Source organism: Bos mutus, chromosome 15 (genome assembly GCF_027580195.1).
Source record: "Bos mutus isolate GX-2022 chromosome 15, NWIPB_WYAK_1.1, whole genome shotgun sequence".
Classification (NCBI taxonomy): domain Eukaryota; kingdom Metazoa; phylum Chordata; class Mammalia; order Artiodactyla; family Bovidae; genus Bos; species Bos mutus.
Window position 1 is genome coordinate 79,418,474 of NC_091631.1, and position 9,433 is coordinate 79,427,906.

General features: G+C 36.4%; 1 pseudogene; it reads left to right on the forward strand.

Moving 5' to 3' along the window:
- Positions 1-2,645, forward strand: LOC102268400 (olfactory receptor 5M5-like; annotated as a pseudogene).
- The last annotated feature ends 6,788 nt before the right edge of the window (positions 2,646-9,433 follow it).

Genomic DNA, 9,433 nt, shown 5'->3' on the forward strand with positions numbered 1-9,433 from the left:
ATGTTAAAGGAAAATTACACAGAGGTGACTGAGTTTATCCTCTTTGGACTGAAGATCGAGCTGACTTGCAGCCTGTCCTTTTTGTAGTCTTCCTAGTCATCTACCTGATCACAGTCATCGGTAATGCAGGCATGATTTTGTTAATCAGAACTGACTCAAAGCTTCAGACTCCAATGAACTTCTTCCTCAGCTACCTCTCCTTTGTAGATCTCTGTTATGCCACCAATGTTACTCCTCAGATGCTGGTCAATCTCTTATCCAAGAGAAAAACCACTTCCTTCCTCCGTTGCTTTATACAGTTTGACTTTTTCATTTCCTTGGTGCTCAGAGATACCTATATGCTCAAAGCAATGGCTTATGACCACTACATGGCCATCCACAAACCCTTGTTATATGGCAGCAAGATGTCCCGAGGTGTCTGCCTCTCTCTCGTTGCTACATCTTATATTTATGGCTTTGCAAATGGTCTTACCCAGACCATCCTGATGCTCCGTCCCTCCTTCAGTGGACCCAATGAAATAAACCACTTTTACTGTGCTGACCCACCTTTCCTAGTCCTGGCCTGCTCAGACACTTATGTCAATGAAACTGCCATGTTCGTGGGGGCTGGTTCCAGCCTCATGTTTTCTCTCACCATCATCCTCATCTCCTACATTGTCATCTTTACAGCCATTCTGCAAATGAGTTCTCCAGAAGGGAGGCACAAGGCCTTCTCCACCTGTGGGTCTCATCTGACAGTTGTCACTATGTTTTATGAGACACTGTTCTGGATGTATCTAAGGCCACCTTCTGAGGCATCTGTAGAACAGACCATGCAGCTGTTTTTATGTCTTTCTGAGTCCTATGCTAAACCCTTTCATCTACAGCCTTCAGAACAAAGATGTTAAAAGAGCAATAAGGAAAGTGTTTCAAGAGAATTTGTTTGTCAAATCAGGTACACATTTAGTCAGAGGTATGTATTCTCTGACCAATTAGAGAAAATTTTCTACTAATAAGTCACTTTTTCTCATTGACTTGTCTTTTTCTTTTGTAACTCACTTATGAGACTTGAAAGAATGAGTCCAGTCATTAGCTTGTGTTACTTTACTGTGTTTAAAATGACTACAACCTTGAATGGAGAAGAAAATGGCAATCCACTCCAATATTGTTGCCTGGAGAATCCCATGGACAGAAGAGCCTGGCAGGTTACAGTCCATGGGGTCTCAAGAGTTTGACAGGACTCAGTGACTAAACCACCACCATCCACCATGCTGAAATTCATAAAGCATTGCTATTTTTCTGTAAAATTAATAAATGTCAGATAATTCTACTCATAGTACTCATAATGGTAGAAATTTATGAAATTTCAAATTTCATAATGCTAAGACAATGACAATTTGTTTGATATGGAGGGCTTAATAATTTGCAACTGTTTACCAAAATCTGTCAACCATATCAGGAAGAAAGATTTTTCTTTCTTTGATTCTTTTGGTCAGTTTTTCCTGTTTTCACCTTATATATCAGTGAAGATCAATGGGTATCTTAAATTATTAATCTAAGAAACATATGTAGATATTAGTACTGATGTAATGGAATCCTCATTCATAAAACTTTTGAGAGAAATGCCAAATTTCCTTTAGGTTTTTAAAAAGCTTATTTATTTTGACTCTTGTTTGCTTGTTTTACCAATATGCTTTTCACTTTAAAAGTGATACTGTGTTTTGATTTAGTATTTTTTTTTATTATGAGCTATTAACAGCTCACAGCCAGAAGTAGAAAATAATGTAAAGAGCACTTGACTATGCATAACTAATCATCAGTAAGCATTTACACAAGGACACTTTTGTTTAGGATTTTCACACATCTCCATGTCATGGACCCCACTACCCACCTTTAGCATCTCCTCCTGAGGCATACAAATTGGGGAATCTTATGGTGCTGGAAAACTCTCAGAAGAGATGGCAGTTGAGCAGAACATGGTTCTATTTGGCCAAGTTAGTTGATTTCTCTGTTTTTTTCAGATCTTCAGCATCCCTACACATGTTTATTACTTCATACATAAAACATGAGAAAGGTTTGTGAATTTTTCTTTTAATAATTATTTAAATATTGAATTTGTATTATTGTATTATGTCAAGTAATAAACTAGTATTATTCCTCATATCATTTATAGTTTCTATCCCATCTCTGATACTTAAAATCTAAAAGTTGCTTCTGATAATCATAAATCTTCAACAGCACTTTTTATTGTTTTTAGTTGGTGCTTATTTATATATGTCCATTCTTTTTAAAAATTAATTTATAATTGATTTATAATTTATAAGTTTCAAGTGTATGACATAAGGATTCACTATTTTTAGAATTTATAGGAAGCTTCCCCATTAGCTCAACAATAAAGAATGCCTGCAGTGCAGGAGACTCAGAAGATTCTGATTTGAGGTCTAGTCAGGAATATGTCTTGGGGGAGGAATTATTAAAAAAGCAATAAGGAGAGTGACTCAAGAGAAATTATTTGCCAATAGGATAGATATTTTGGTCACTTGTATATCACATATCCATATTCTCTGGTCAATTAGTGAGTACTTTAAATCATTTTGGCTATAAACTATTGTTTTTCTTTTTGTAATTCAGGTATTAGACCTGGAAAAATGTTTTCAAATAGTTAGTTGTAACTCAATGTATTAAACAAATACCATATATAAATTAAAACACAAGACCAAAAATCATTGCCAGTGCTCTATAAAATTAATTAAAGGCAGATTATTATGTCCACATTACCCATAAGGGTACACAGTTTTACCAGGCAGAATTAAAAAATTATGCTAAGGCAATGACATTTTGTTAGATTTCTAGGGCTTTCTAAGGTTTCCAATCTATTTTCCAGGAACCTGTCAAAAATGCATGTGTATTGTCTGTTGATATTTTTCTTTTATTTACTTTTATCCAAATTATATAAGAATGAAGATCATGAGATTTTTTATGTAAATGTAATATATCCTATCAGATCAGATCAGTCGCTCAGTCATGTCCAACTCTTTGTGATCCCATGAATCACAGCACTTCAGGCCTCCCTGTCCATCACCAACTCCCAGAGTTCACTCAGACTCACGTCCATCAAGTCAGTGATGCCATCCAGCCATCTCATCCTCTGTCGTCCCCTTTTCCTCCTGCCCCCAATCCCTCCCAGCATCAGAGTCTTTTCAAATGAGTCAACTCTTCCCATGAGGTGGCCAAAGTACTGGAGTTTCAGCTTTAGCATCATTCCTTCCAAAGAAACCCCAGGGCTGATCTCCTTCAGAATGGACTGGTTGGATCTCCTTGCAGTCCAAGGGATGCTCAAGAGTCTTCTCCAACACCACAGTTCAAAAGCATCAGTTCTTCGGCGCTCAGCCTTCTTCACCGTCCAACTCTCACATCCATACATGACCACAGGAAAAACCATAGCCTTGACTAGACGAACCTTTGTTGGCAAAGTAATGTCTCTGCTTTTGAATATGCTATCTAGGTTGGTCATAACTTTTCTTCCAAGGAGTAAGCATCTTTTAATTTCATGGCTGCAGTCACCATCTGCAGTGATTTTGGAGCCAAAAAAAAATAAAGTCTGCCACTGTTTCCCCATCTATTTCCCATGAAGTGATGGGACCAGATGCCATGATCTTCGTTTTCTGAATGTTGAGCTTTAAGCCAACTTTTTCACTCTCCACTTTCTCTTTCATCAAGAGGCTTTTGAGTTCCTCTTCACTTTCTGCCATAAGGGTGGTGTCATCTGCATATCTGAGGTTATTGATATTTCTCCTGGCAGTCTTGATTCCAGCTTGTGTTTCTTCCAGCCCAGCGTTTCTCATGATGTACTCTGCATAGAAGTTAAATAAGCAGGGTGACAATATACAGCCTTGATGTATTCCTTTCCCTATTTGGAACCAGTCTGTTGTTCCATGTCCAGTTCTAACTGTTGCTTCCTGACCTGCATACAAATTTCTCAAGAGGTAGATCAGGTGGTCTGGTATTCCCATCTCTTTCAGAATTTTCCACAGTTTATTGTGATCCACACAGTCAAAGGCTTTGGCATAGTCAATAAAGCAGAAATAGATGTTTTTCTGGAACTCTCTTGCTTAATACTTTTATTATTCTGTTAATGTTTTAAAACAATTTATACCCCTATCATAAAACTAGTCTTGTGGTTTCACTTTTATTTATTTTTTGTTATGAACTATTTTGAATACACAGCCAAAATACAAACTCATATAAAGACCACCAGTTTCAGTAACTAACAGGTAATATCTTCGAGCAATGCAACATTTTTCTTTTTCATTTTTATTTTATACTGGAGCAGAGTTGGTTAACAATGTTGTGTTAATTTCAGGTGTACAGCAAGGGGACACAGTTATACATATACATGTAACTACTTTTTTCAAATTGTGTTCCCATTTAGATTATTATAGAGTATTGAACAGTGCTTCCTATTCTCTAACAGCAGGTCCTTTTGTTTCATATATTTTAGAAACTCAGATCCTGCACCTCTCCATGTCATGGACCCTACTGCCCATCTTTGGCACCCCCTCTGAGGTACATTTGGGGGGAAGACTATGATGCTGAAAGTGCTTATAGGAGATGAGAACTGAGCAGAGCAGGGTTCTATTACTTCCATCTACTGCAATGTATTCCTAAAGATCTTCCATAGCCTTAAAAAAGTTTGAATTTTCTATGCAAAAATGGAGAAAGATGATGTGGGTTTGCCTTTTTTAAAATTTTTTAAAATATATTGAGGCTGTATGATTAGGTCTAGTCAAGTACTGAACTAGTGTTATTCATTTTAACATTTATGGTTTCTATTTCTTATATGATATATAAAGTCTAAAACTCTGATATTCACATATATTGGGCAGTGTTTTTTTTTTTATTTTTTAAATTTTATTTTATTTTTAAACTTTACAATATTGTATTAGTTTTGCCAAACATCAAAATGAATCCGCCACAGGTATACCCGTGCTCCCCATTGATTTTAGTTGGTTATGCCTGTTATGTATATTTCAAAACTTTTATTTTCAGGTCCTGAGTCCTTTTAATCATTGTATATCTTATTTTATTGTGCGGGTTGACACTTTTGAATATTTTCTAACAAGTTAATTTGTGCTTTTCACAAATTGTCTTTATGTGTTTTTTCCCCCTTTACCTACTATGAATTAAATCATATTTTTAAGTTTCTATTCTTTTTGCTCTTTGTTTATCTATGACACATTCTTTTATTTATTTTTAATAAATTCCTGTAAATTATATGCATACTTGTCTTAACTTAGTCTTCATTAATCAGTACATCTACTTTTCTAATTAAATAGTAAAATGAACTGAGAATATTTTAATTGTGAATACATCCTGCTTCTAACTTATAAATGGTTATTTACAGGTATAGAATACATCACTAATAATAAATCATTTAACAATGAAGTTTAAATATTATCTATATTGTATCTGATTGCAATTATAATTTTTTAATATCAATATTCCTTTAATTTTAATTATAGTGACAATTATAAATATATCACTCACAATTCTTTTTGCTCCCACTCTTAATTTACAGTTTAGTTTTCTTCTCTGTGTTATAAACCCTTACTTAGTTCTCTTTAGTGAGATTCTCTCCCTATTCACTTATCTGAGAATATCACTTGTCAGTTCTCAAAGAAACATTTATTTGGATATAAATGTAGAAAGTCAGATACTTGCTTTCAGTACTTAAAATACTTTATTTTCCAGTTTCTTTTAGTTTGGTTATACAGAGAGATGTACCATAAGATTACTTGTTATTTCTCCATTGGTAAAATATTTAATAATTTGCTATTTTTCAGTTTCATTATAGGGATTTAGTTATATTGTTCCTTTTATATTTCCAATGATTCCTTGGCTGATCTCTTAAAGTCATATCCTTTTAGGATATGTTTTCAAAATAGCATATAATTTTAATTCATAGAAATTTGGCAACTGTAGTTTTAATATTACCAGTGTGATTGTCTCATGATTTTATCATCTGCAGTATTCTCAGTTTCATGAAGATCAGATCTATGGTTCATGTCTGGCTTTGCTCACTAATTTAAAGTCAGAAATTATTCCAAAACCTAGAGTTCTCAATAAATATATACTGAGTTAATAAACTAATAAACTATGCCTACTGCATTATAGTTCTTTGAGTATTGCAAGCTCTATTCTCTTCCATTTCCAACACAATTTTCACTATTCTTAACTATTTAAAATCTGATTGTACAACTTCTATGCCTCATCTCTCCCATCATGAAACAAAAACTTTTGAAGGACAAAAAAACATCTTTTGTCTTTTTCTTTCACTTTCTTCATCGACCATACAGTGGCAAACAAGGGATTATCTCTGAATATTTGATAACTATATGAATACATGAATGAATGGATTAATGGATAAATGAATGCCACTTTACCCAGAAAATGTGTAGTGAGAGAGTTAATTCGTATGTAGGTTGATAAGGAGTCTGGAGATCTCAAGGAGGAAAGAAAGACAACATTTTTGTCTACATTCCTTTGCCTTAGACACGTAAGACTTTTTCCTTAAATTCTGAGTTATTATGACAATAATCTTTATGACTGACTTCCTTTAAGCCCAGAGCTAATGATTATAGAACAAAACAACTCACCTTGTTCAAGGGTATGTTGTTCCTTAAGCTCTGTGCTGGAGCAGCCGTGAAAAGATACCCCACGCCCAATGTAAGAGAAACCCAAGTAAGATGATAGGTGTTGCAAGAGGGCATCAGAGGGCAGACACACGGAAACCATACTCACAGAAAACTAGTCAATATAATCACACTAGGACCACAGCCTTGTCTAACTCAATGAAACAAAGCCATGCCCATGGGGCAACCCAAGACAGGCAAGTCATGGTGGAGAGGTCTGACAGAATGTGGTCCACTGGAGAAGGGAATGGCAAACAACTTCAGTATTCTTGCCTTGAGAACCCCATGAACAGTATGAAAAGGCAAAATGAAAGGATACTGAAAGAGGAACTCCACAGGTCAGTAGGTGCCCAATATGCTACTGGAGATCAGTGGAGAAATAACTCCAGAAAGAATGAAAGGATGGAGCCAAAGCAAAAACAATACCCAGTTGTGGATGTGACTGGTGATAGAAGCAAGGTTCGATGCTATAAAGAGCAATATTGCATAGGAACCTGGAATGTCAGGTCCATGAATCAAGGCAAATTGGAAGTGGTCAAACAAGAGATGGCAAGAGTGAATGTCGACATTCTAGGAATCAGCAAACTAAAATGGACTGGAATGGGGGAATTTAACTCAGATGACCATTATATCTACTACTGCAGGCGGGAATCCCTCAGAAGAAACGGAGTAGCCATCATGGTCAACAAAAGAGTCTGAAATGCAGCCTCAAAAAAGACAGAATGCATTCTCAAAAAAGACAGAATGATCTCTGTTCGTTTCCAAGGCAAACCATTCAATATCACAGTAATCCAAGTCTATGCCTCAACCAGTAATGCTGAAGAAGCTGAAGTTGAAGACCTACAAGACGTTTTAGAAATAACACCCAAAAAAGATGTCCTTTTCATTATAGGGGACTGGAATGCAAAAGCAGGAAGTCAAGAAACACCTGGAGTAACAGGCAAATTTGGCCTTGGAATACGGAATGAAGCAGGGCAAAGGCTAATAGACTTTTGCCAATAAAATGCACTGGTCATAGCAAACACCCTCTTCCAACAACACAAGAGAAGATTCTACACATGGACATCACCAGATGGTCAACACCGAAATCAGATTGATTATATTCTTTGCAGCCAAAGATGGACAAGCTCTGTACAGTCAACAAAAACAAGACCAGGAGCTGACTGTGGCTCAGATTATGAACTCCTTATTACCAAATTCAGACTTAAATTGAATAAAATAGGGAAAACCACTAGACCATTCAGGTATGACCTAAATCAAATCCCTTATGATTATACAGTGGAAGTGAGAAATAGATTTAAGGACCTAAATCTGATAGATGGAGTGCCTGATGAGCTATGGAATGAGGTTCATGACATTGTACAGGAGACAGGGATCAAGACCATCCCCATGGAAAAGAAATGCAAAAAAGCAAAAAGGTTGTCTGGGGAGGCCTTACAAATAGCTGTGAAAAGAAGAGAAGTGAAAAGAAAAGGAGAAAAGGAAAGATATAAGCATTTGAATGCAGAGTTCCAAAGAATAGCAAGAAGAGATAAGAAAGACTTCTTCAGTGATCAATGCAAATAAATAGAGGAAAACAACAGAATGGGGAAGACTAGAGATCTATTCAAGAAAATTAGAGATACCAAGGGGATATTTCATGCAAATATGGGCTCGATAAAGGATAAAAATGGTATGGACCTAACAAAAGCAGAAGATATTAAGAAGAGGTGGCAAGAATACACAGAAGAACTGTACAAAAAAGATCTTCACGACCCAGATAATCACGATGGTGTGATCACTGACCTAGAGCCAGACATCCTGGAATGTGAAGTCAAGTGGGCCTTAGAAAGCATCACTACGAACAAAGCTAATGGAGGTGATGGAATTCCAGTTGAGCTATTTCAAATCCTGAAAGATGATGCTGTGAAAGTGCTGCACTCAATATGCCAGCATATTTGGAAAGCTCGGCAGTGGCCACAGGACTGGAAAAGGTCAGTTTTCATTCCAGTTTCAAAGAAAGGCAATGCCAAAGAATGCTCAAACTACCACACAATTGCACTCATTCACATGCTAGTAAAGTAACGCTCAAAATTCTTCAAGCCAGGCTTCAGCAATATGTGAACCATGAACTTCCTGATGTTCATGCTGGTTTTAGAAAAGGCAGAGGAACCAGAGATCAAATTGCCAACGTCTGTTGGATCATGGAAAAAGCAAGAGAATTCCAGAAAAATATATACTTCTGCTTTGTTGACTATACAAAAGCCTTTGACTGTGTGGATCACAATAAACTGTGGAAAATTCTGAAAGAGATGGGAATACCAGACCACCTGACCTGCCTCTTGAGAAAACTGTATGTAGCTCCGGAAGCAACAGTTAGAACAGGACATGGAACAACAGACTGATTCCAAATAGGAAAAGGAGTACATCAAGGCTGTATATTGTCACCCTGCTTATTTAACTTCTATGCAGAGTACATCATGAGAAACGCTGGGCTGGAAGAAACACAAGCTGGAATCAAGACTGCCAGGAGAAATATCAATAACCTCAGATATGCAGATGACACCACCCTTATGGCAGAAAGTGAAGAGGAACTCAAAAGCCTCTTGATGAAAGTGAAAGTGGAGAGTGAAAAAGTTGGCTTAAAGATCAACATTCAGAAAACGAAGATCATGGCATCTGGTCCCATCACTTCATGGGAAATAGATGGGGAAACAGTGGCAGACTTTATTTTTTTTGGCTCCAAAATCACTGCAGATGGTGACTGCAGCCATGAAATTAAA